The sequence below is a fragment of the Montipora capricornis genome, chromosome 1 (genome assembly GCF_036669925.1).
Source record: "Montipora capricornis isolate CH-2021 chromosome 1, ASM3666992v2, whole genome shotgun sequence".
Lineage (NCBI taxonomy): Eukaryota > Metazoa > Cnidaria > Anthozoa > Scleractinia > Acroporidae > Montipora > Montipora capricornis.
In genome coordinates, this window is record NC_090883.1 from 2,438,628 (window position 1) to 2,466,127 (window position 27,500).

At 38.3% G+C, this 27,500-nt stretch overlaps 1 protein-coding gene across 9 annotated transcripts in view; it reads right to left on the minus strand.

Moving 5' to 3' along the window:
• Positions 1–27,500, minus strand: part of LOC138018026 (D(1) dopamine receptor-like) — a 107,956-nt gene that overhangs the window by 67,875 nt on the left and 12,581 nt on the right. For 2 of the 9 annotated variants that reach the window (XM_068865089.1, XM_068869967.1), the window contains exons 3-4: positions 17,855–17,915; positions 17,655–17,741 (exon numbers count right to left, since the gene is read on the minus strand). The gene's annotated coding sequence lies outside the window, so the exon portion shown is untranslated. Of the gene's footprint in view, positions 1–1,526; positions 1,864–3,924; positions 3,941–7,049; positions 7,065–17,654; positions 17,742–17,854; positions 17,916–17,955; positions 18,230–25,490; positions 25,532–27,500 lie in introns of those variants that run through there. The other 7 variants (XM_068865714.1, XM_068867171.1, XM_068866455.1 and 4 more) reach the window with 7 other exon arrangements.

Consider the following 27,500-nt stretch of genomic DNA (forward strand, 5'->3'; position numbering starts at 1 on the left):
CCCTTGTATCCCAACATGCCTTAAGCAAAAATAACTGAGATCGAAAACCATTATGCTCGAGTAGTGACCAAGTTCGATTATTTCTCCTACAACATTAAACCTGTACAGTGCTACTAATCTTACTTTCGATTATTTTAAAGACATTTCCTTTAAATTCAGCTTGTAAACAGGCCATTTTGCAAAATGAGTAATTTCCTTTCAAGATAAATTCTAGTTTCTTAATATTGTAACAGTAAAAATAATACCATTGTTACGTTTAATGGTAATGTACTTACTTTCCCGTTGTATTCTTCTCTGTTTACTACTTGAAAATCGAAGAGACAAATATTTATAAATCTTGTATTATAGAAGTTACATTGCCAAAGGAATGATTAAAGAATATCACTGTTTTTCATTATGAAAGGTAGTCCTACTTGTAAAAGACAGAAAAGAGTTTAGCTCTGTGACGAAGGGCTAACACTCGAAACGTCAGCTTTCAAATTTCTTTACAGTGATCAATTTACCCTATCAACTCAGTTCTCACTTCCCCACTGACAGAGCACTACAGCTTCTTTAAAAGCTAAACCCCTTTATCCTACAACTGAAAGAATGCTTTACTTCCACCAGCCATATTCTTAATCCAAAAACCAGGACAACGGTTGTTTTAGGCTAAACACTGCAAATCATTGAAGTGATTACTCCAATCACTACAATGTGTGCCAATCCCTTACCTAGAATGCAGTGTCTGACACTTGCAGACCGCAGACTAACCGCAAAAGTTAAATGTTGCTTCTCAGCGCTATTTAAAATGGGTGTTTTATAGACTTAAACACTGTTTATCAGCGCTATTTGTATGCAGTCTGCAGTTGTCACCATGATACACCTCCTGAAATGCCAACTGTTTCAGATAAGATCGTAAACCTAATTGAGAGCTTAACCCTCATTGCTACGCTGAGAATTTAACCCTAAACACTTAAAATTATTGTTCACACGCATAAATAATTATTATTGTCTTTGATAGCATCAGAGACAAGCATCCATCATAATAATCGTACTCCATACAATTAATTACAAAAAGATATCCAAATTAAAAAAAAATGAACTTTTCAAACCAAAAACAAAATTAAACCACAAAATCTATCCCTACGAATCTCAGCAATCTGAGCCATTCAAGTACACTGGGAGATGTCTTCATACGCAGGTGAACGAAAAGTAAGCGCTTTCATAACTCCCGGTTGTTCAAACGATGGATAGCGCTATCCGCCGGATAAATCACTATCCGACAGGAACACTCAATTGGCTTTGCTAGTGTTTATCCACTGGATAGTGATTCATCCGGTGGATAGTGTTATCCATCGTTTGAACAACCGGGGCCAGGTGTTTACGTTGATTACCGGCCGCCATATTGGTGGGCAGACCACATGGCGTCTCCATACAAAACTCAATAAAGTTGCGTAAAAGGCTTTAACAAATAACTTAGAAACGATGTACTGCACAGACCTGAGAATGGGAGATAAACGGTGATAAACGGCGAAGGAAAAACTCACCCTGCCCTGGCCACACTAAGCAAACACTGAACGTTTGAATGAGAATTGTCTCCGATCTAAAAGCCTAACCAACTAGTCGCCGGATAGATTGCCCTTGGCGAGCGATTTCAGTAAACAAGTCATAGGTGAACTCGAGCATCGTGGTTATGTCCAAATGGCAAATGGCCCATCTCTTGCAACGCTGGCACTTTACTGCGACGTAACGACCTTTCTGCCGACTTAGTCTCTTACTTTGTTAATTAGTTTTTCCAATACGAATTCCGCATTTATATGAGAAGAACAGAAAGGTTTGCTCCCATTAAAAGCCTACCAGGTTACCGATAATAGGACATTTTCTGGCGTAAGATATTGAAATACACTTATAAACACTTGGCAGACAATTTATGGCCAAAATTTGCATCCCTCCCGCCCATCGGCAATGAATGACTTGCCCAAGGGTTCGAGTTTTTTAGATTAGATTGTTATCAAGGCTCCAAGTTAACTATTCAATTCGGCGTTTATATCCGACCGCGATTCCTTCGAAGTTCGCCACTGAATTTCAAATATTTCGAACAAAGTGCTTTAAAAATGACTGGAAAACCCTTAAGTCAAAAAAGAACAATACATTTTGTTTAAAACTATTGCGGAAAGCGGATGAACAGGGATGAAGCTTCGATAGAAAAAATAAAACGCCGGAAGACATGGTTTGTCTATTAAACTTGTAATTTATTTTACGAACGAGAAAGGAGTGATATATTTTATTTTATGAACGAGGAAGAAGTGATACATTTTATTATATGAACCATAAAGGAGTAATGATTGCGGTAAAAAAAAAAAAACTTCACATATCAAAAATGCCATTCTGGAATGATAGACAACATAGATTATTTGACTGTTACACTGAGAAAAGTTCATTCTTCTGATTTAAGAAATATATCATATCCGCAGTAGTATATTAAAATACTAGAATTTATGTCTTCACTTCTAATCGCCCACGAAAATCACAAAGTGAAGACAAAGTGAGGGCTCGAGTTCCGTTCAGCCACTTTTAAAGTTGTCACTCCTTTCATTGCGCTATAGTCATTCTAGCATCAAACTATATAAAACGGACAGAAGGCTATAAGCCACGCGAAACTAAAATAGAGCCTGATCGCAGGTTAGCTATACGCATACACATTTAGTAATTGAATTACTTATCTGCAGTATAAACAGAAACCTGGCAATTTAGACGACGAAGGTAGGCGTACATCCTTAACAATTAAAAGCTACAATGTTTTTTTCATGCATGAATACTGCAAAGTTCATTACGTACGTATACAAATTTCTTCCCCTGGTCTAATTACAGTTTTGTCGTATTTTTTAATGACATGGTTTGAAATTAATATTACTGACTTTTGTATTTTTATTATCTATCTGTCTGTGTTTTCTAAAAAGTTTTTTTTTTTAATTCTGACGACCCATTTACAGTCCTTTTAATTTAATTTGTGGAGCCGCCGAAGTGGAAGTGCAATTTTCAGGAGCCTGGCTGAAAGCATTAAGTAGTAAAGACCCTTAAAAAGAGGTCACAGTAATTATAAGGGCATTATAATAGAATAACACGTATGTTTTTAAACTGACCGATTCAATTTCGTTATTTAATTTACTGAATTTTTCATAGGGAACTTAGCCAAGATCAAACATGGTCAGTCGAATTATGAAACTCTTTTTATGAGAACGTCACAAATTTTCGGGATTAGACTGAACGTGTTTCTTTTTCTTTTTTTGCGATTTGTGCTTGAAAACGTTCTTAACATGTTCTTAAAGATGTGCGGTGCATTAAGTTCGACTCACTGAGTTGTTCTCCAGTGTATCGTTCAATAAGAAAACCACATTGTTAAAATGCAGTTCAATAACGAACCCCAAGTACTGGAGTTAAATGTTAAGCCGATGACACAAGGTTCAACATCCTGCAACTTTTGTTGCTCAACAAATGTTGAACAATGTTGCACAGAAGTGTTGAACGGAATAGAACTGGTCTGTATTTTCGTTCAACACCGTACAACGTGTTGAACAGCATATTTCAGCATTCAACATGGCATGACACACTGTTCAACATTTGTTGATCAACAATGAGCCTTGTGGGACTGGCTTTAGACTACAGACCCACAGTGGATAAGACACAACTGATCCAGGGTATAAAATCCGTTTTCACCTTGCTTAAATTAGTCATCCTCATTTTAACTAGGCTGAATATGCACTAGTTTAAACCAGCAACCATCCCAACAAGAAAGGAGCAGAAGCACCTATACCTTCCCCCTGCCTTACAAATCTCAACGCATCTTAATTATTTTTTATCACCTTTCTGTATTCATACACTTATCCGTTCAGTCTCAACATCAAAACATAGTGAGGGAACAAAAAATTAAACGCAGGCACTTACAGTTACTAGAACTCGGACCCTCTAGGTCTACAGTCTTGTGTCTTCACCACTACACTGCAACGACGAACATGTTCAACCCGACACCGTTCTTTTAATTTATTTTCGTATGGTAAGTCACAATTGACTGATATCCATGCATCACAACCAAAATTATTACATGACATGCAATTCTCAGGCTAAATGGACCACTCTGATTGGTTAGCTTTCGGTTGGAATTTTACAGTGCAGACAATAACCATGGAAACTGTCCGTTTCCGTATTTTTTCTCTCTCCCAAGAAATTCAAGTTTATGGAAACATTTTTTTTTTTTTAAGCGGAATTAATTTTTTTCATCACAACGGTACAATTATTTATAGCACTGAAGTGGAATTTAGTTTTACGTTTAAAACTGAGGTTACCGTTCAAAGTTCGCTGATGGAAGAGGAAGATTACGAGCATTCACCAAACGGAGAAGCGTCCGATCGTTCCAAAAAAGCGGTGGCATATAATAAACAACCTACTAACCTACTGCGGGAAAATTGGCCCTCAGTCATTTTTGTACAGACCTCGCGCCACGCCCTGATTTTTCATTAGGATTAATTTCGGCTCCAAAGAAGGGTTCTTCGATTCATCTGAGAGCACATTCAACTTAAGTAAAATGAGGATCACCAATTTAAACTAGGTAAAAATGGATGGGGGACCCGTGACCATTCCATCAATTTGTTCGTACTAAAAAGGACCTTTTAAACGAAAACAAACTGAACAGTATAGAAAAGGGGAAAAGGCTTAGATCGGGATTTCCCTCGAAAATTTATTTGGTCAATTTACTCATGTACGGAGATAAGAAAGCTCTTAACATGTCTGTGTCGAATGCAAAATTCATTTATTGAATCAGGTCTGTAAAGGACATGTGACTTGTACATCATGTTTGTAAATTTAATGTTATCTGCCACTTTGTTTTTAAGGTGCTAAACACAAGCTACAGATGAAAGACGGAAGGAGCCTAACGCTGAATATTCAAACCCATGTTGTTGACTTTGAGTATCTCTGTCACCTCCGTGAGAATGTCTTCCATTCTTTTTCGTCACTGCATGAGAGAATCCCTTTGTCTTTCCCTAATCTTTCCACGAACAAAGAATTGTCGAAGTCCTAATAAATCCTACAAAAAAGCCCAAGCCTGAGGAAACAGCTGCACGGTTTCTTCTAACGAAACTGCTTTCATCGTATTTGTTCAGAGCCGAAGATCTTTTTGCGAAAAAGATGACTTGATAAGTCGAAAGATGTGGTTGGTCCTTTTTTTCGGAAACTTAGAATGTCGTAAACTTTACTTAAAATCCATGGTAACTATCCTGGCCGACAGGAACTTTGTATTTAAATCGAACACACGGTAGTACGCATTAAGAAGCTAAAATTTTAAGATTTAAATCTCAAAGACTGAACTTTTAAAAGGCCTTTGAAAACTCAATTCATATTGTGTCCTGTGAGACAAATCTCATGCCGGTTTGCATTGGTGAAATGGCAAAATAGCGATTTTCACCCCTGAGAAGTCTTGAAAAAAAATAAAATACAAGGAAAGCAAATCGTTTGCGTTTATTTCCTGTAGAGGGGTGTTTTACAAAAGTGATTCGCCCTTTTACGTTCCCGATTCATGTGTCTAAGCATTTAGCAATTCTGAATGAAGCACATTTTGTACAATTTTAGAGCGTATTATATTTCCTCGATATATTTATGCCTGTATGCTGAAGTCGTTATTACTGAATGATAAGCTTGGTCCAGATTCACGATTTTATTTTTCTTCCTTTCCAAAAAAATTATACGTTTTCATGCCGAAGAAATGCGTGGGTATGATTTTCATATAAACTCTAATCACTTTACCAACATCGCAGCATGTATTTTTTAGCCCGCAGCTGCATTCTCACTTTTAATTAAAGTGGTTTAAGTGGTTTTTTGTATCTATAAGCTCGTTTGCCGCGACACATGTCGGTTATTCTGCTTTCTTGCTGTCTATTCCACTAAATTTTCTGCATTTAGGGTTCTTTAGTAGAGAATCGCGGCATAGTTCAAGTGTTTGCAGTAGCTGTTCGTTTCTAATGTACATCATAGTACATTTATAGTTACTTTGCTTTCAACGAAAATAGTGGTGGTTATTGCTCATGACAGCACGATTGCCGTTTTTGAAAAGTCAAATTAACGTACACCAAGACATAACAACTAACTTGACAGCTCGGTTCATTCTGTGATTTTTTTTTTTTTTTTTCTTTCTTTAAAATTTGGCAGCTGTTAAGCTATCTCAATTTATTTCACGTTCCGTGATAAAAATGCTCTTACTTGCTGAATGACGCGCATTAATAGCTTGGTTAGCAAATTTCCTTGCAAGAAAATAAGAAACGTTGACATCAAGTTGGTTAAACTTATACGATTTCTAGCCGCTCAATAAAGAGTATGGATTATAATTTTTTTTGTTTTGTTTCTTTTTTTTTTGTTTGTTTTTTTTTTGCGAGAATGCGGGCAATGTGCCTTTTTTTTTTGCGAACACGAGCAGTAATTGCAAGTTAACTCAAAGCAGAGAGGGCCCAATTAAAAAAGGCGGACAGTGAGCTAACTCGGGGTAGCTTTGGTTCTGTTGAACCTCAGTTGTGGGGTCGATCGAGTCTTTGCTGTAATTTGCGACCGCGATCAGCGAAAAGCAACTTTTTTCTTACGAAAATGCAAGCGACGCGAATGCTTGTCGAGTAAACGAGGACTAGCTTAAATTCTGCAAGCAAATCGAGCAAATGCTAGAAAAAAACACAGAATCTGAAGGGTTCCTTCAACACCCTTTTAATGCCTGCGATATTATCCTAACAAATTAATTTCTGATCGAAAGTGTTGACACCCCATTCTGTCGAAAAATCGACTGCCACTGCAATTAATTTGCATTCTATTACTCTGCTTTTGTAGTCATTTTGTTAGCAATTGATTTCACAAAACGTAACTTTTCTGAATAACAACTTGTTTTTCTCCTCGCGGCATATTCATTTTAATGGTAATTTGAATAACCGACTAAAATACAAAAAAAAAAAAAAAAAGAAATTGAATAACCACACTGCCTTGCATTAATTAACTTGTAAAACGTAGGATAAAAGAAGTCAGTGATTCATAAATACCTCGATAAAACTAGGAACTCCTTCACCACTTCAGCTATTTTCGTTTGAAATTTACCAGTCGTTAGATTTTTAAGAGGAAAGTACGAGTGACTTTCCTTATCTGAAACTCGACCTTTTATGGTCCTCCCTTGAATGTATATCATTGGACTCTGCGCATGCGTAGGTTACATTAGCTTACGTTGGCGAACAAACTTACAATATTTACGTCAAGTACGTACTTTATGATATATGATTCATAGCTAATGATTCGTAGTTTGTGATATTTGATTCAATACACGATTCATTTCGTTCATTAATGCGTAATTTGTAGCATTTAACTGAAATATCTATTAAATGACGACGGCTCGGTATGAAAGGTCCTCCCTCTCATTCATCAGTCACCCAGCGACGCCCAAACGTTTGTGGAGTCTTGTAATTTAAATGATTGACGAGAAGGTTGAAGTCATTTGCTCCCTAAACGACGTTTTGCAAAATAAACTTGACGGCTAAAAACGGGAATACGTGATTCTGATTTTGTTTTTCATCTTGACCTTGATCTCAAATTTGTTTGCTTCTGGAGTTTCATTCATCAACGCGTCTAAGGAAGTGTTCACGTGAAGTTTATAGCAACGTATGAAATGTCCTTTGAGGAAGCGAAATCAACGCCTTATACGTACGGATGTGAGCAAGCATGTTTCATGATTTAAAAGCCTTTTAAAGCATCGTTTTGACAACTTTGATCTGTAATATTGTGCCCACTCAGGCTGACAGTGTCGTTTTGGAATGATTACCCACTCCACTCCAGGACTGAAGCTTTTTGACGTGATAGCAAGCTGCTGTCGCACTGTCACGTTCAAAACTCTGTCTACTTACTAAAAGTGAAGTTGCTTATTGTCACACGTACAAAAAGATGGCCATATTTGAGTTAAACAGCGTTAAGTAATTCAACAACGCAATAATGCAATATTCTATTCATCTGTCTCTACATGGAGAGATATAGCAACACTGTCTATTAAAAGTAATGTCGTATTTGCAGCGCTGATATGCATCCTGCAGTTTAATATCTAGCCATTAGCATTAATTCTAGAATGAATAGCTTTTATTTTCTGTTATGCTCTCATATCTCAAAGTAGTGTTTTGCTTTCCGGCATATCTTCTTAATGCATACATGGTAATGGGCCATTTTCGGAACGTCAAATGTTCAGCTTGATGGTGAGGTAGTGAGGACAAAAACAATAGAAACAAGTTGGAATGCATGAATGTGAAAAACACTTGCATATCATCCACTTTCCTTTGTCTTTGTCCTCTAAACCTCTCTTTCAAGCTGAATTTTAATGTATCGAAAAAGGCCTATTCAAACCCCGGAAGACTTAAAATTCAGTACATTTGAATTTGGCAGTAGAATTTTATCGTGTTTTATTGAGCAAATACAACTACAAGCAATCAGTGTGAAAGTTCGATGCAACATATATTTTAAGGTAGTTTTTGATTATGAATATGAAGTGTAAATAATTACATTGATTTTTATCTGGCTTGCCTAAAAATGGGAAGAGCCGTGCACTCCCTAGCTTTACATATTTGCCAAGTTTACGTGCATGCGTTAACTCCATAGGAATCTTGTTAGGAAACGCGACTTTTACTTGCTGGCGCACACGACAGTGATCCATGTTGGATGAATGATAGGAGGGATAGGGTGAGGAAAGGTAGGAGTACTTTGTCTCTCCCCTTTCCCCTCATTTTTCCCGCTTCTAGCCCGACCCCTTGGTGGCAACTGAAATTCAAGATGGCGGATCCATTTCGCAAAGAATCATACTTTGCGTCCATCCGCTAAAATGTGCTTGCACAGCAGTCGTCTAAGCGTGCAAAGAATTTTTCGTGTTTCACGCTGGCCTTGGGTCAAAACAAGACAGTTATAGATTGATGAAATGGTATATGAAATGAATCATATATGAACTGCGGATATGAAATCAAGTGAAGCTATATATGATCTTCTCAGTTATGAACGCAATTTTTACAATTGCGTAGAGAAGCCTGAACATTTCAGGACTTCAACGGGATTTCAACCCGTGACCTCGCACCGAAAAATTTGCGCCTGAATTTTTCAGGCTTCTCTACCCAATTGTAAAAATTGCGTTCATAACTGCGAAGATCATAGCTTCACTTGAGTTATAGATTGGGAAGCGAGAGAAGGCATCCGTCCGATTTTCTTCTTGAGCGCCATCATGTGGTTTGGCGGGCAAGATAGAAAAATTCCGCCCGCTTCCAGAGCCAATCAGATTGAAGGATTCGCAGAATTCCGCCTGCTCGTGCATTGATAAAAAAATAAAATTAGATAATCTTTTATTGTGCGAGAGGGAAGTTTCCATAAAACTGGTTAAGAGACTAAGAGCCCAACTCAAAACATAAATCGATCAATCTTGATAGCTTAGAACATAACCTTGTAATTTTAGCCATAGTCTGAATTTCTTGCATGCAAATTTCAGATGACCCTAACCCTTACCTAAAAAGGTACCAGTTAAAGTCTAATGTTAAGTGTTAATTGTTTCTTCAGTCCTTTTTAAGGCACTTCTGAAAAGGTACTCATTTCCCAAAAGGATAACATTCTGAATATTTATCTTATGTCAAAAGGAAAGGCGCAGTTTCGAAACACTTCAGGAAGCACTTTTCTTTGAAACGTGAACTCCTTTCAGTGCGGCCCTTGACTTTCGAGTGCATAGACTTTCCATTTTTATAAGAGCGGGTTATGCGAACATGAAAGGTTATTGGTACTGATGGAGCCGCCCTCTTCAAACCCTTTTGCCAAATTGCAAATCTTTTCCGCCGGTTCTTACGCACGCATGACTCTTCACCAGATGCCGAGAGCATGTTCAACGATTTTCGGCAGCGCTTGGGAAGATTGACAATTCTGCCTTGTTCAAAATCCCTAAACTCAGAAAAAAATAACAAAGTAAAATAATAAAACGCACGCGTGGATGCGCATTTAGTTCCATAATAAACCAATTCGGAAATACGAAAGGGAACTTTTGATTGACTGCAGTGCAACTGCCTAAACCAAACTAAGAAAGGGAAACAAGAGATTGATAAGCGAATTGAGAAGATTGATCCATTTCAGGTGGCTGACCAGTCCACAATTTTTCCGCGGTCAACGGTATCCATTTTTAAAGGCAGGAGCGGATTTAAAAAAAAACAAATATGGTGAAAATGTTTTTCTTGTTCGCGCGATGGTCTCGGAAATGCGGCCTAAATTCGCTTTCATTACATTAACGGCATGGTGCTTTAAAAGTGAAAACCCTCCAAAATGCTGCGCATGCTCATTCTTTGAAAAATTTGAGACCAACCGCTGTTGGCTGTTCTACCAAGAGTGCATTGCCCTAGAGTAAGAATCTGGTTTCAGGTTTGTCCCCATCAGCGTTGGAAAAGTGTCTGTTTCCAAAATAGTTTTGTGGAAAAATTGAAAATTGGCCGTGATTTCACGACAGCCGTTGTCTCGCTCAACATTCCTGAAAGTGGTTTGTTTGCAGACTTTGTAAAGCGACATAAAAATGTTACGTGTTTTCACGGGTAAGATTAAATGAGGAGAGAGCACGTGCTAATACAATAATAAAAATAATAAAAATAGCACGCCTATTGTATTTCCGATTTGAATAACTCATTGACCGAAAGTAATTACCATGAACTCGCTTAAGCTACTTGGTTTGGTGGCTTAAATTTAATAAGAATTCTAGCGAGATTTGCCCACTCGCTTAATTTTAAGTGAGCTGGGAAAGGAACTGTCTGTTTTCACGGAATTTTCGGTTTTCACTCGCTAAGCGACCTGAAAAACCGCTCGTGAAAACACGGCCAATGGATCAAATGTTGTACCTTATTCAAATCTCCCGGGGTTAAAATTCTTTGTGTATTACTAACTGTATTCTAATATAGAATTCACATTTAAATGAAATGGAAATACCTGGAACAAAACGTTTTATTCCCAAAAGGTTTGAATTGGGCACAACATTGAGTTAGCCGATATGGTCTGTTGTTTATTTTCCCGCAAAATGCATCGTTACTGAGGCATTCAAGAAGCTCTATGCCTTACGACTTCTGAAAAGACCGAGTATGAACACATCGGACTTACTGAGTGTCTATAGGAGTAGTGAACATGCCGTGAAAGTTTGGCAAAAATATCCCTGAGTACCTCTGGGATAGCATTGAATAAATTGAAAACAAGGCTTTTAAGATTATTTATCTGGACTGCTCATATTATCAATCATGATGAAACAATATCGGATAGAATTTTATGACAGAGATGGCGGAGAGTAGAGAACACCCATTGGCATTCCTGGTGCAGTCGCCTATGTTGGAGACTAAACCGTATAACCTAAGATCAGGCGCTACTCAGCCTACCAAACCACTGAAAAGAACTAAGAGAAGCCAAAACGTCTTCATCAAGAAATACGATATGTGATTAGATTGTTAGAATCGATCATAGGATACTAGACCAGTACCTGCATGGAGACGAGAACATTCCTGAGATTACAGACAAGGTTTATGCAATGGGAAAGGCTATTGCGATCAAAACAGGAATAGTGCTAAAGGAGACAAAAGGCCAAAAGAAAACAAAAACCATCAAATGGAAACAGACGGGAGAGGGAACTCAAGGCAGAGATGAAAAAATTCAGACAACAAACAGCAAGAGCCAGCAATGAGATACATAGAAGGACTGAGAATAGGAAAGCATCAACAAAAGAGAAGGAAATCCTGAAGCAATTACAAAAAATAAAGGACGGTATGGAATCAACAACCAGGACATTTAAAATCGAAATCATGTGTGGTTTTCTTTAAGGAGACAGCTACTCACCTTTTGGTTTCTGCTTGTCTGAAGTCCCATTATGTAAACTCCTTCAAGAATCGAAAGGATACCGTATGGGTGAGCCAGGAAACAGAGATGTTAAACGTACTCATAGCCTGTTTGTAGATGATTTGAAAGTATATCAGGAGAGTCATAAGATCTTGAAAGATGTCAATGAGATGATTGTACAAGCAAGAAATGATACAGGTGCATGATATGGAGTAGCGAAGTGTGCTGAAATTGTTTTTGAAAGGGGAAAGATGGTTAAAGGGGAAGGACTGCAGGTGCTGCATGAAAGAATGAAAACTGTGGACCCTGACCAGAATGAGATATACAAGTTCTTAGGAGCAGAGCAGGCCCATGGAATTAAGACCAAAGAAGTGCTCAATAGAGTGAAGGAAGAAGTTAGTAGAGGGATAAAGATCATAACTAAGACAGAGTTGAACTAGAAGAACTTGATCAGAGCTATAAATACCAAAGTGATACCTGTAGAAGCATACCCAATGAATGTGTGCAAATTCACTCAATCTAAACTTACAGAACTAAATCAAGTCATTAAAAGAGAGTTGAGAAAGAACAACATCTAAGACGACAAGCAAGCGATGAAAGATTGTACATGAAGAGGAGTGCAGGAGGTAGAGGGCTGAAATCACTAAAGGATGTATCCGAAGAATCGAGATTACGTGTAGCATGTTACATGTCTATGTCTGACAACAGATGGAGCAAGGCAGCCGGGAAACGAGAAATGATGAAAGAGAACAACTCAATTAAGGATGAAGCAATAACAATGCAATCGAAAGGGAAGACAGTGGAATTGAAAGGGGAAAGGGGGAAATTAAAATATTGGAAGAGAACATATTCGACAAAGCATGTAAACAAGCTTGGAAATTGGTGAAATCATGCTTCAAAAAAGGCACAGAATAAAAAAAAGAGGAAGATTACCATCAGAAAGAAATGCAAAGTGAAATTTATAAAAAGCAAGACCAGAAGTGCAACATATGGCTTGAACAAAATTTGACACCCAAAAAGACATCAGCCATTATGTCAATGCTAGAGCAAATGATTGAAACTAGAGCATGGAAAGCCGCAAAGGGACTCACTGAAAGCTGTAAGTGCAGATTGTGTGGTGAACAAAAAGACACTGTACAACATCTTTTGCCTGGATGCAAAACGATAGCAAGTAGTGATTATGTAATAAGACACAACAGAGCGCTAATGATAATGGCCGTTTCCTGGGCAAAGGAATACAATTTGTTAGATAAGAATGTGAAATGGTACCAGGAAAAATGGTCAATGTTTTGGAAAATTCTCAAGCAAGGCTGGTGTGGGGCTGGGAGTTTAATTTGAGAAAGACGACAACATCTAGAAGACCAGATTTGATACTTGAAGAAAAGGAAAAGAAGAATATCTGGATATGCGATATAACGTGCACACAAGAAAATAACATCGAAAAGAGGAGAATTTATAAAAAAATCAAACTACAGACAGCTTGCATTTGAACTTGGAGAGCGAAGACCTGGTTTCAAAGTCAGAGTTGTGCCTCTTGTGATCAGTGCACTCGGTGAAGGTATAAAAGAGACAATAAAGGAACTGGAAAATATTTTTGAAACAAACGATCTGTGCAAAAAGGTTGTTGCGGAGATGCAGAAGACAATTTTAATAGACAGTGAGACAATAATCCGAAAAGTGTTATCAGGGCTTGTCCAGAGTGACTCCACTCTGGGATCACACCGCGATTTCTCTCCAATGAGAGTGCACAATTAAATACGATCGGCATCAAGCCATAACGGCCGTAGCCACACATCTAGCCCAGCACATGAGAAGATTATAGAAAGCCGAACATTATTTGGAATTTAGTCGCTCTGTGATCCCGTAGTGGTGTTGATGTGATAAGAAATTTATCTGGCGTTATCTGGCGCGAATTTGCCTTGTCAACGGTGAAAAACACGAATGGATAACTGAGCAGTTGGACGGCGATGAAGTGACTATGGCAACTTGCACATATATCAGAATGAAAACCTCGGAGACCTGAGCCACGGAAGTCAGTTCGGGATCACTGGAGTTCGAGTTTCATTGACTAAAGTCATTGTTTGTACTGAGTGAGCTACATTTGTTCTTATATCACCAAACCTGTGGCTCAAATGATTTTGTGTCTTACAAAGCTTATGTCGGGGTCAAACGTTCGCTTCCTGGTATTGACTATAATAATAATAATAATAATAATAATAATAATAATAATAATAATAATAATAATAATAATAATAATAATAATTAATATAATTCATACACTTATATAGCGCCTTATCAAAAGCTCTACGGCACTTTACAATCAATACAATGTAGAAACTTAAAAATAAAAGTCAAGACAGTAGAATCAGGTAAAAGCGAAAGAGAGTCAATCAGAACAAAAAATGTCTTTTAAAAAGATTTTTTTAAAGACTATTTTCAATAGCATAAACACTTGTGGCTTGCTTGATGTGCTCTGGAAGGCTATTCCATGGCTTCGGGGCACAAACTGAAAAGGCTCGATCGCCATATGACCGTCTTTAAATTAGACGGCGGAAGCAGTAAAAGGTTTAAACTTGATGAGCGCAATGATCTTCCAGGTGTACACGAGTTTTACACCGATGAAGTAGCTCACAAACGTAATCAGGGGCTAAATTGTTCATGACTTTAAACGTGAGGAATAAAATTTTAAAAATGATTCGTTGGTCAATTGGAAGCCAATGAAGGTCTTTCAAAAAGGGCGTGATGTGGTCAAACTTCCGGCCACGTAAGACAAGTCGAGCTGCACAATTCTGAACACGTTGTAGGCGCTGAATAAGCTATTTAGGAAGGCCAAATAACAAGGAATTGCAATGATCTAGCCTGGATATTACAAATGCATGAACTACGCACTATAAGTATTTTCTACTCGATTGCAACGGTTGCAGCAGCCTCTATGAACTACTGATTGCCACAAATATTATAGTATCGAACAAAATAATAGTATTTCTTGTTCATATTCTCGATTTTCACGTGACCTCACGGCCGCCATGTTTGTGCCCTAAGCACAAAAAAAGCGGCCATGTTTTTGTCCCAACCCAATCCTCCGGGAATTGACTATTGTGCAAATGTCTTCTTTTGTTTTTGTTACAAAACATGAGTGTTGAAAACCAAAAATCGTTATCAAGAAGAATGAAGAATCTAAGACAATAAAATGTCATATTCATCAACTTTATCCATGTATCGCTGTCGCGATGTGGGCCGCGTTAAGTGAGGAAACCCTATTATCTTTGATTAGTGTTTTAGAGCCGCGCTTTGCTTTATTTATTGGAAATATACATTTCTATTCTTCAAGCCACATTCTCTTCCGTTCGCTAAAAGGAAAGGACACAAAGTGTCGCTTAATTTTTCCCTTCATATAACATAAACAAACGCTCGTGAGGCATGCCGTTCGACAGAGTCTTTAAGCGAGCAAAGGCTGCAAAAAAACTAATGAGTGAATTTTGCATAAATGAGGAATATGTATCCTTGAGGCTTTGACTTAATCTAGATGCGTTACCATGGTAACAGCCAACTGTCAAAAAATATAAACCTTTGTGGTTGGTCTAAACGTCCAAAGTTTCCGCCAAATGTACTGGAATTTACGTGACTTTATGTCTATTTTACATTGAACTAATCATGAGTTATGATTGATTGCTGATCCGGCGATTTCGTTGATTGACAGTTTTATAGACTGATTTAAGTTGCTTTTAGTGAACTTTCTTAGCTTTAGTTTTTCACTTGCGATAAGCCTATGGACACGAACGAATAGTTTTTATTTCTTTGATACTCAAGTTCTTACAAGCTAGAGAGATCCACTCTTCAGGTGCGATAATGTTTTGTTTCTTTTTCTTCAGTTTATTATGTTTGTTTTATGATTTGACCAATTTTCATGCTTTCGTGATTCCGGTTTAGCTTAGATTTTGGAGCCAATTAGAACATTGTGTAATCTTTTCTTGCAGAATAATATATTGTTTATTAAAGAAATCTCAAAGGCTTGATGCGATTGTTTCCTTCTCGACCAGTGGTGGTACATATCATAGCCTGTTCCAGGCTCCGAGATAGTAGGGAAAGCGCAAATATGAGAAACGAGTATGACTATACGCGTGGGGGATGGCGCGCGTGTCTTGTTTTCGCGTTCCCTTTCTACTCGTGCCGACCCCACTATCCGAGAGTCTGGAACAGGCTATACTTAGTGTTAACTGATTAGAGTGTGATGTGAAGTGCTAAGTATCTACCCCATATGAACCATGTGAGCGTTAGCCCTACTGATCGAAATGGGCCCACACAAGGACAAAGAAAAACTCTGATCAGGGTGGGAATTGAACACACGACCTTCGGGTTAGATCACCGCTGCTCTACCGACTGAGCCACAAGGTCAGACGGGAGCAGGTTGTGGAAACTGGAGATGTTAAAGTCACGGCAATGAACATGTGCAAGTACAAGGAGGGATTACGTTTTTTTTGCTAACGTTGGCCGTGTAGCACTTATATTTGAACAGACTTAACTGATTAGAGTGTAATGTGAAGTGCTAAGTATCTACCCCATATGAACCATGTGAGCGTCACTTATCAGTGACCAAGTTTGAGCTTCCAGGCGAAAAACGCATAAATATGGCAGAAATGAAAGTACGAGTGAGTGCTTCAAAACTGTGTTCAGTCACCATAAGACAGAACCTTTAGGAGGAGGGAGATGTCACGTATTGTGTATGTTGGATTGCACAACTATGACGTAGAAAGCGAAGGTCACCGATAAGAGGATTGAAGAAAAAAGCTACCGAAACGTACAGCGAGAATTGAGAATTGAGACATTAAAGCACAAAGAGCCATATTTTTCAGGTATTGTGACCGAATATGTATCATGGGGAAAACACAACAAAACTAGGGCAGTGCTTATCTACATCTAAATGAAAACAGCCTGAAGTTCGTTTGGTGATTTGTATGAAGTCGCATGAATGTTACCTTCTGAAGTGAATGCAAGATGGAAACAACTGTGTGACTGGAGCGCAAGGTACAATTTTCAAGTTTTTATGCATTCGTTTTTGCTAAGAAAAATGAACTATGACACGTGAAAAAAATCTGATTTTCGCTAATCAATGCCGGGATTATCCCTTAGTCCGCACTGAATGGCAAACATGTCTCAAATACCGGTCCGACAGACTAAATGGCCTAATGGGTGAAGAGTTCGTCTTCGTGTTATATTTCAGCAAAAGCCGCATGCATGCACAACCTTCGACACACAGTCGCTAGAAAACGAAGAAAAATGACCTCTGACATCCAGGGAGGTACAAATAGTCACCGGAACATTGCGTGCCGAGCGAAAATTGTAAATCCCAGCTGTCACCATCACGGTAATGGCTACTGTAACAAGCCGCAATTTTATTTGTGACAGGAAATGCAAAATAAATAAAATCTTAACAAATGAAGTTTTTTTGCACGAAAACGAAGAATTTTTACTTGCATTCTTAGTGTCGAGTTTCTGTTCAAATCGCTGCCGGAACACTTCTTTTGCGACTGTACTTGTATCTCATCTATATTTGCACGTGAGAACAATAGTAAAAGTGGGATCTGTCCACTTGAAGAAAACTTAACAGAAGAGCAAAACGTTTTCTAGAATGAATGCAGTCTTCAGGGGGAATAATTACGCGATAAATTTGATTGTAATTTAAAGAATATTGTAAAGATATTTACAGAACGATGACTTAAAGAAGATCTAAAGTATGATTGTCAGAAAGCACTATTTGAACCTCCAATGAGTTTTCAGTTACTTACCTTGATTGTGTCGCTGCGAAGCTTCAAGCTTGACGATCCGTTGCGGACTATTCTTCTGAGCCAACGAACCACTGACAGCTATTAAATCTGTGACAACAATGGAGGAGAAGACGTTTTACCGTACGGAAATGTGCTACCAATTACCTGATGAATTCAATTAACTTGTCCATTAATTAAAATATAATCGCATCACAACATACCAATACAGTGATACAGCGTGCCAAGAGTGTACGTGTCGTTTGCAGATGAAGTTATTAGTATCTAAAAAAAAAATCAAGTTTTCGATTAAAAACCAAAATACCTGCTTTCTACGAATCCTGAACTTTTTCCGTTCAATTGGTCTAGGCGCTGCAACAGAAAGTGTAAGGCTACTACTATATTCGCTCTGACCAAGGGTTACCGCTCGAAACGTCAGCTTTCCAAATCGTTCACGGTGCCGGTAATTCGACCTTTATGTACCCCAAATAGGAGCTTATTTCCTATTAAATGTCACAAGGACCACTTGAAACCCCTCTCAGACGGTGATTGTCTTGAGTTTAGCTCAAATTCCAGGCGCAAGTCCCTATTCTCGTCTCGATATTGCGCTGCGCGATCCAACAATCGTTAGCTTTGGATGCATTTGACTTTTCGGCGCTCGTAATATGATAAAACATGAGATTGGCATTACAGATTGTAGTTTCCGATCTAGATAACAGCTGACATCACGGTCTTCGTTTTTTCACGGACTTCATTTATTTATTTATTTATTTTTATGTTTTTTGAATATATGAAATATATTTTGTTCCTTCACTGGTGATTCAGAAGAGAAAAAAAAGGCATTTTGCGTACCTTTCAATATGAACTAATTAGCATGTTTTTCATCTCAATCATCATTGTACGAGGATCCTGCCCCTAACATATCCCATCAGATTTCTCACTAAGCCCCTCCCGGGTTTTCCACTGGGAAAACGCACACTTTCTAATTATCCTGAAGAACAGTGGAGAGAAAAAGATACTTCACATGGCAAAGGTGCAAAACAGAAATTGTTGGTCGCGAAAACAGCGATGACCTTAGCCTTCGAACGCAGGCGTATTTCCGGCGGTCGTTTTTTAACGACCTCCAAGCAACTTGCGCGGGATTTGTGCCCAAAAATATTTTAATCGTTGTAGGAATAAAAGAGTGAAAATCATCATCTTTTCGTGCTATCTTATCTCAATGTTTTAGTATATACTAAAAACAACTTTTCACCTCAGTGTCTGTGCCTATTGGTGGGTAATTACCGAGCCTCTTCGTAAATATCCTCCACTAACCACCTCCAATTCGGTGAATAGTTGTTAAATAACCAAATCTACGTTTTATAAGCTCTTCCTCAAAACATTTACTTTTTCACTTGTAATATTAATGACGTTTAAAAATAGAAGAACCGTAGCCAGGGTAAAACATATTAAAAAATTATTATAAAAAACGTTCACTGGCTATATACAGTTAAAAACTTTCGAGCTTTCGGCTGTCAGGCTACAGCCTTCAATGGAAATGAATGGAAAAAATGATGACAACTACAATATATACAAAAATAGGTGAGAAAAAAAGAATATAAAAACGGGAAAAAATATTTGTCAAAAAAACTAATTGTTCTTTTTTAAAAGAATGGAGTATTGATTAGGGAGCGGCCTAGAATTGTTATCTGCATGATCTATCGAAGCGGTGTGCCAAGATTCCAGTGTCTTGCGGGTACGAGAAGAACCCTTGTCAATCACTTGGGAATTTTTAAAGTCAATAGAGTGATTTGAAGACCAAGCGTGTTTAGCGATGTTGGAGCCTCTTGCGTAAGACTTCACATTCCTCATATGTTCTTTTTTTCTGGTTTCAAAGAATCTGCCAGTCTCGCCAACATAACTCCATGGGCAGTCGGCACAAGATATTTTGTAAACCACGTTAGGTTGAAGATCGATCGGAGGGCGGGACTTAGGAGAGGGAAACTCCTGTTGTAAAGTCTTGAATGGCTGGCTGACAACTCGAATATCATGTTTTTTAAGGAGTCTAGTTAGAGGCTGAGAAATGCCATTAATATAGGGGAGGACTGCATAATTGGAGAATTCGGAGGGTGCAACCCATTTAAAAAACATGCAAACAAGTTCCTCAGGTGTTGGGATGGGATTTGTTCGCTGAGTAGAAGATTTCTTCTTTAGAATGTTGGAGATAACATTTTGGGGGTAATTGTTAGATCGTAGAGCGTCGATGACATGAATAAGTTCTTTCTCTTTTCCTTGTTTTGTGCTCGGGAGATTAGTTGCGCGATGTAACAAAGTCTCGGCTGTACTGGTCTTGTGTCGTTTGTCATGATGGGAGAAGAAATCTAGATACCTATCAGTGTGGGTTGGTTTACGGTAAACCTCAATAATGAGATCATTATCCTTGCGAGTAACCAAAGCGTCCAGAAAGGCGATCTGGTTATTGTTTTCTTCTTCGATGGTAAAGGAGATGTGTTGATCGATACTGTTGAGTGTGTTATGGAAAGGTATCTAGATTTCTTTTCCCATCATGACAAACGACACAAGACCAGTACAGCTGAGACTTTGTTACATCGCGCAACTAATCTCCCGAGCACAAAACAAGGAAAAGAGAAAGAACTTATTCATGTCATCGACGCTCTACGATCTAACAATTACCCCCAAAATGTTATCTCCAACATTCTAAAGAAGAAATCTTCTACTCAGCGAACAAATCCCATCCCAACACCTGAGGAACTTGTTTGCATGTTTTTTAAATGGGTTGCACCCTCCGAATTCTCCAATTATGCAGTCCTCCCCTATATTAATGGCATTTCTCAGCCTCTAACTAGACTCCTTAAAAAACATGATATTCGAGTTGTCAGCAAGCCATTCAAGACTTTACAACAGGAGTTTCCCTCTCCTAAGTCCCGCCCTCCGATCGATCTTCAACCTAACGTGGTTTACAAAATATCTTGTGCCGACTGCCCATGGAGTTATGTTGGCGAGACTGGCAGATTCTTTGAAACCAGAAAAAAAGAACATACGAGGAATGTGAAGTCTTACGCAAGAGGCTCCAACATCGCTAAACACGCTTGGTCTTCAAATCACTCTATTGACTTTAAAAATTCCCAAGTGATTGACAAGGGTTCTTCTCGTACCCGCAAGACACTGGAATCTTGGCACACCGCTTCGATAGATCATGCAGATAACAATTCTAGGCCGCTCCCTAATCAATACTCCATTCTTTTAAAAAAGAACAATTAGTTTTTTTGACAAATATTTTTTCCCGTTTTTATATTCTTTTTTTCTCACCTATTTTTGTATATATTGTAGTTGTCATCATTTTTTCCATTCATTTCCATTGAAGGCTGTAGCCTGACAGCCGAAAGCTCGAAAGTTTTTAACTGTATATAGCCAGTGAACGTTTTTTATAATAATTTTTTAATATTAATGACGCCAGTTGATCCAACGTACACCGAGCAGGGTTATTGTCCACTGCTCTTTGCTCAAACACTACGGCATTTTCATCGACCTGCTGTCACCAGGCCAATTTTTACATCGCTTTTTTTTTCGACTGACAGCCACAGAGCTACGAAGTGGATTTTGCGTTAGCCTCAAATCAATACGTTTCTTGGCTTTGAATGTGCCTCAATTCAAAGTGAAGAATGGTGTAAGTGAAAGATTTGCATGAATGTTTTCCAATTTAATTGTTCAGTCAACCCAGGGGTGAACCAACGATTTTGTCTTTAAGTACTAGTCTTCTAGTTCCACCATATGTGGGTTGAATCTGCTGTTTCTTCATATGCATTCTCGTCCAAGACGTTTGCCTTCGAGTGCTCAGGTTTTACCCTTGTAAATATTCTTCGGTCGTGACGAATAATCTTGGACTATCTCTTCACAATTTTTTGTTATGTTATGCTACATTCCAGCTGCTCCATTTCTACGAATTCTACGAATCATTTCTATGAATTCTACACTTTGTACTCGAAAACCAACTATCCCAAGATGAAAATCAGAACTCCAAAGGCAATGTTCCCTCTTCACGTAACCTCTTAACGTCACTTATAATTGAACTCCAAGGATGGAGTTTAATACCTTTTGATTTATAGGCATTTTATGTGAAATGGATGTCCAGTCGTGGGCTGCTTTGTTTGGCTGTGAAATTGTAGTCGAGCAAGAGAATTACTACGCTTTAGCTTGACTTTTTACTGTTGTTCTAAACTGAAGAGAGAGGGTGTAATGAACTCGAAACTTCAACATCCTCCCACCTCCCCCCTTCCCCCCAGGAAAACCCCGGGCATTTGAACATTTGATCGATTTGATCGTTCAAATTCCCACCCCTTCGGCCCAAAATGGTGTTCAAATCGTCCCTACCCTATCGTCGGATTTGTCTGTCAAATGCCCCTCCTAAAGAACAATCGTAGTCGGTCCCTGTCGCCTTTAAGAAAACTTGTTTATAAACACACCAACACATGTTTCGTGACCCTTTATCTGATGATGCTGGCTACGCAGTACGCCGTACGCGGAAAGACATTAATTAGATACGGAAAGCTGCAGTCAAATACCCGGGGTTTACACAAGGTGGGGGGGGGGGGGGAAGGGTGTTGAAGTTTCGATTTGATTGGGCGCATAAAGATTATCAGTCAAACAGAAAATTTTGTGAAAGAGGTTACTGTGCATGTAATTTCAGTTTTAGCTGTTGATTAAAATTGTTGGTTATTGTTTGCAAGGCTTGTTTGTTTACTGCTGTCAGCTCACAGGTGTTTGATCGCTGAAAAACGGTATACACTGATAACGATTAGTTTTGTACTATATGCAGAAGCATAAGTATAAGAATTCTCACATAAGTATGTGAAAATTCTAGAAAAGAATGTCAATAATTGGCACAAAAGAATCTTTTCGGAATCATGGCACTCCACAATAGACAAAAATGCGGTGAACGAGCGGAAGCCAATCCCTTCTGTCTATAAGACATTATTGAACCCCTTGGGGATAAAGTAATTCTTATTTTAGTTTCAGCATATTACTCTCGAACAGCATATTTTAGTCACTCTGATGAAGACCGCAGTTGCAGTCGAAAATTCAGTTTTTAATAATTTTTTATCTAGATCAGTTTCAACGTTTTTATAAACACCTTTTATCATATAATGGATACTGATCGCCCATCAAGTATTTGCATAAGTATACACTATATTGCTTTCTGCGGGGGTCAGAAACGGGAGCTCCGCTTTTAGGCTTGGCTAAATCTATTTATTAAAAAGTGAACTACGGATATCAAATTTCCAGCGTTTTCATTGGCTTCCCAGACACAGGCTATCAGTTCATATACCTGCTGTTTCTAACATGGTCAAGGAACGCGTCAGCAATAAAGCGAGCTGAAAACATTTTTGCAACTCTGAGAAAAAATGGCCGACAAAAGCCGTTTTAGACCGGAATTGTCCGAGGCAAAAATCGATGTTTCAGTGGAAGAGTTGTTGATCCTGGGAGTTTTAAAACAATAATTCTACTCGGGCTTGCTGGATATAAAATGATTATGATTATCTATCACTTCATATCCAGCAAGCCCGGGTAGAATAATTGTTAAATATCAGAATACATATGAAGTGTCATATTTAATTTGAACCGCGGAATAGAATGAAATGAAAGTTGGGAAGATCATCGCAGTCAGTGGTTGAGCAACTTTGAACTTTGATCATACCGTTGTATGATTGTGTTTGCTAATAACCGGGGACTGATGAGGAATTGGGGGGGGTCCCCATAAAATTAGAGGTAAAAGGGGGTATTTGAAAATGGGGATGAATCCGTTGTACGGAGTCTATTTTCCTTCTCCTTTCAGTCTCATGATTTTGATTTCTCGAATATTTGAATGGACGCCTCTTTTAGGCGCTTCCAGTAAGATTTCATTTAGCAATGGTATTTTTTCTATGAGACTTTAGATTTGGACCTTCATACTACAGTGTGATATTTTTTCTTCCAAGAAAATAGTTCGCCTTAATGATATATTTTTAGTTCCTTGGTGTTGATTTTCTCTGCAGCAGGCCAGGGTTCTTTGTTTGAGGCCGGAGACCGGACGTTTCGTCCGGTGGTTTCCCATTCCATGTCAGGTACTTTGATGTCAATATTTGAGGAGTTTGTTTTATTATTAATATTTTTTATTATTTCTACTTTTTTTACTTACTTAAGAGAAATCAGTGAACTCCAGCCTTGCCTGGGAAACTGATTCTTGAGTTCCAGAAACACTGGAAACAGCGTTTCTGAGTGTTCTATTTATTTAAAAAATTTCCTGTCCATTCAATGCTTTCAAAAATATGTCCGCTAGTTTACAAAACGCTCGAAAACCGTCCCTGTCTCTGCAGTAATGTGAATGTGACCTTTTGCCCTCACGCTTTTGCATCCATTTAATTTTCAACCGATAAGCTTGTCAGTGGTAAAAGTGAGTGATTCTGCTTTTAAAGCTTTGACCCGGGCCTGGGATCTTGTTAGGTTGTGTCATGTATCAGTGAGATAGCTGGCTTTCTAAGGGCTTTGTTTGCCTTACCTTTATTTCTGAGTTTCGTAGCAGATCGTCATGCTCTTTGAAGGCGTTTTTCTTTTTTGCCTTAATTTGTTACGCTCACTCTTCTGATTTCTGTATCGTGTATTGGTTTGTGGCCAGGAGGTGGCCCCCCCAAACAAGCTTTTGTGAACGCTCCCTCAAATATTGACTAATAATGACAGATAACTAATGGTATGGATTTAAAATCTGCTTGGTTGATTCAATCCGTTATACTCTAAGCGTTTTAATTTCCTTCTGTCACTGGTGTTTGTTGACAAAATTTTATGAAATTAGATTAATGGCGCCCAGTGTAGACCACTTTCAAGATTGGTCAATCTTTTCAGCCAAGAGAACATGTTTATTTCTCCAGATTCAGCTTATCGACCGCAGCGGGATCTTCTGCTTAATGAAATTAAAAGGAATTAAACCGCGTTCCTTAGAGGTTCGCAGAAAATTCATGAAATAAATATAGATTTTGGGCACATGGTCTTAACGTTTTGATTATTAAACCTTTTTGGGCGATACCTTTAATTTACAAAAGATAGTCAGCATTTCCGAACAAAAACACTTCAATGTTTTCAACTAATCAATTGATGCTTCTGAGTCCTGTATGCTGGTCAAATAGTAATAAAATATATATGTGGCAGGTAAACTTATCATACTTCAATTCAAATTCCCGTTTTGACAAGTTTCTCATAAATTAAAAAACTTGGTGCGTTTGTTGTTGACATTTGGTATTAGTTTAAGCTTTATTCGGTGGTATGGAAGACAACTGCCCTTCTTAATTACCGCAGAGGTAATAAGTACTTTTGGCAAGCGACAACATTAATATCGGCGAGTTTGCTATTGTAAAAAACAATACCGTTTAATGAGCAAGAAGAATTGCTCTGCAAGTCCCGTTCACGTCTGTAACATTTTTACTACATTTCATTGTCGTGTCGTGTCTATGAGAAACAACCTGAAATTATCGAAATCAAAGGTTAAAGGAGATCTCCGTGAACACCTGATGATATATTTTGGACCATTTTTCATTCTCTATGCCGAAAAATCTTGACGCCTTTCGTACCAGAATCTCACGAACAAAGACGAATTGCTGTCGAAGTTATCCAATTACAGCGATGAGGTAGCAGTTGCCGTTTTTCGATTATTACAACTTTGGATTGTATGCGACAGTCAGGTCAATTTATCGTAACTCATGCAAGGAACCTGTTTAAAATGCGCCAGTGACAAATATCTTTTAAAATAAAACAAAACGAAACAAAGCAAAACAATGCTAACTTGAATCAATAAAAAAAAAAGAAGGAAACACATGAAGAAGTCAGTCATACCTTGATCGAGGAGACGGGAAAAATCGCGCTCGATGACTTCGCAAAAAGACCTTTGAAAAATGGTCTTCTGGGTTTGACAGCACACCTTTATATACATTTATTAACACCAATTATTCTTTTTGTTATTGACAATTGGCTCCTTTCATCGAGTGAAAATTGAACATGATCTGACATCTGTCGACTACATGTAGAATTGAAGGACTGAGTTTTCTTGTGTGGGCCATGGATAATTATTAAAGTTAGCTTAAGTTCCGCTTCAACTCGGACCGCCTACAACAGAACTTGAAGCCTATCGAATGAAGAGAAAAAAAAGCAATCCTCGTGCATGTCTAGCTAACCTGCATTCAGCCAACCTTAACATTATAAGTTTTTTCATCCCGGAGCAAATCATGTTTACCACGAAATAACCAACGATAGTCGAGGATAATCTCTTTTTTTTTTAGCTCGGAATGACAGATAAATCTCAATCAACTGATCCATGTGGTTCTAGCGCTTCACTTAAAGAAATTGTACCTTTTTTACCTTGGATTTTGTTTAGTGAAATGAAACAAATGTTTGCCTACAACGCCAAGGATTGTGAAAAATACATGTACTCAGATTTCATACCATCGTGGTCGTGAATGTTTGCCAATGAACGTCTTGTTCATAATGGTGATAATGTCGGGAGGGAAAGCAGTGACAAACAATTAATTAAGACTGCGAAAATATAGCAACTTACTATTTGTCGCAAATCACTGAACAGCTTTAGCCTGGAGTTAAATCTTTTAGAAATTACTATTAGCAAAAATATCGAAAAACGATAATATTGATGTGGAACTTTAAGGTCAGAATTAGATATTTCTCTTTAAGCTACCTTTTTGGAGTGCATTTTGGAAAATGGGGCAGAAAACAGCAGGAAATGCAATTTTCGTATCAAGTCAGTCGGGTGTCATTTGGCGAGTGTAATATTTTAACTGAATCTGTACATCCCGCGGTCCAGATATTTGTCTTTAACAGCTTAGACGTCACCGCGCGAGAACGGTGTAAGGCCCAGTTTGTGCAGAAGGTACATAGTGCCACTAAAACCAAACTAAATCATTCGCTACATAGCGAGTTAGGGTTAGGGTTAGATCTGCAAACAATTGACTAGACCCAGCTAATTTCTTTGGTAAACGTGAGCAGACAATGCAACGGCAAATTTGAATTTTCTTCCTGAACATCCGGAACGTTTCTTTAAATCATCTCAGCTATCAAGAGAAACAGATGGATGGAAGTTTTACCTAATTGGCGACACTGTCATAGATCTTGCCTTTGTTTGCAAACTCTGCGTTTACTTGCAGGGAAAGACCAAGAGATTACTCACTGACCATTACAGTCAATTTTCTCAAATTTGATTGGTGCATTAACTACTTTATTTTTCACTAATTATTGTGTACGGTTGAAATCGGACAGTTGGCTGTAATCGGATCCCGGAAATCGGACAGTTACATCAGCCAATAATATTAAGTGCACTCAGCTTAATCCACCAATCACAGAAATTTATCACAATAACCATAGCAACAACCACTTACCCTACCAAACTGCGGATTTTCCGAAATGGACAAATTTGTAACATTAGACAGTGAAAAAGGAATGCATTAATTTTGTTTTCTCGGAAGTTGTAATGGATATGATTAATTGGAAACAGGACCGTAGTGGAGTCCAATGGCCATGGTCTGTAATCATACGCGTGATTTAACAAATCGGACTCCCGCTACGCGGCCGTCCGATTTTGTTAATAGGGAGCTTACGAAACGACGACGCTACAAAACAATAGGTTTAGTGAGCAAAAACAATGGCTCTGTACGCTCTGCTCGTGCGTTTTACATTTTGGTACATTTCTTTGCCGTCATCTCCTAAACGTTAGCACAAGACGATGAATTTTCAGTTCTCTCTCTACGCTTCCAACCCACTCATACCAGTTTAATTCCTCGATAGTTACTACACATTTTTAACGTGAAATGACATGAAATCGTTTCGTCGTGATACGAA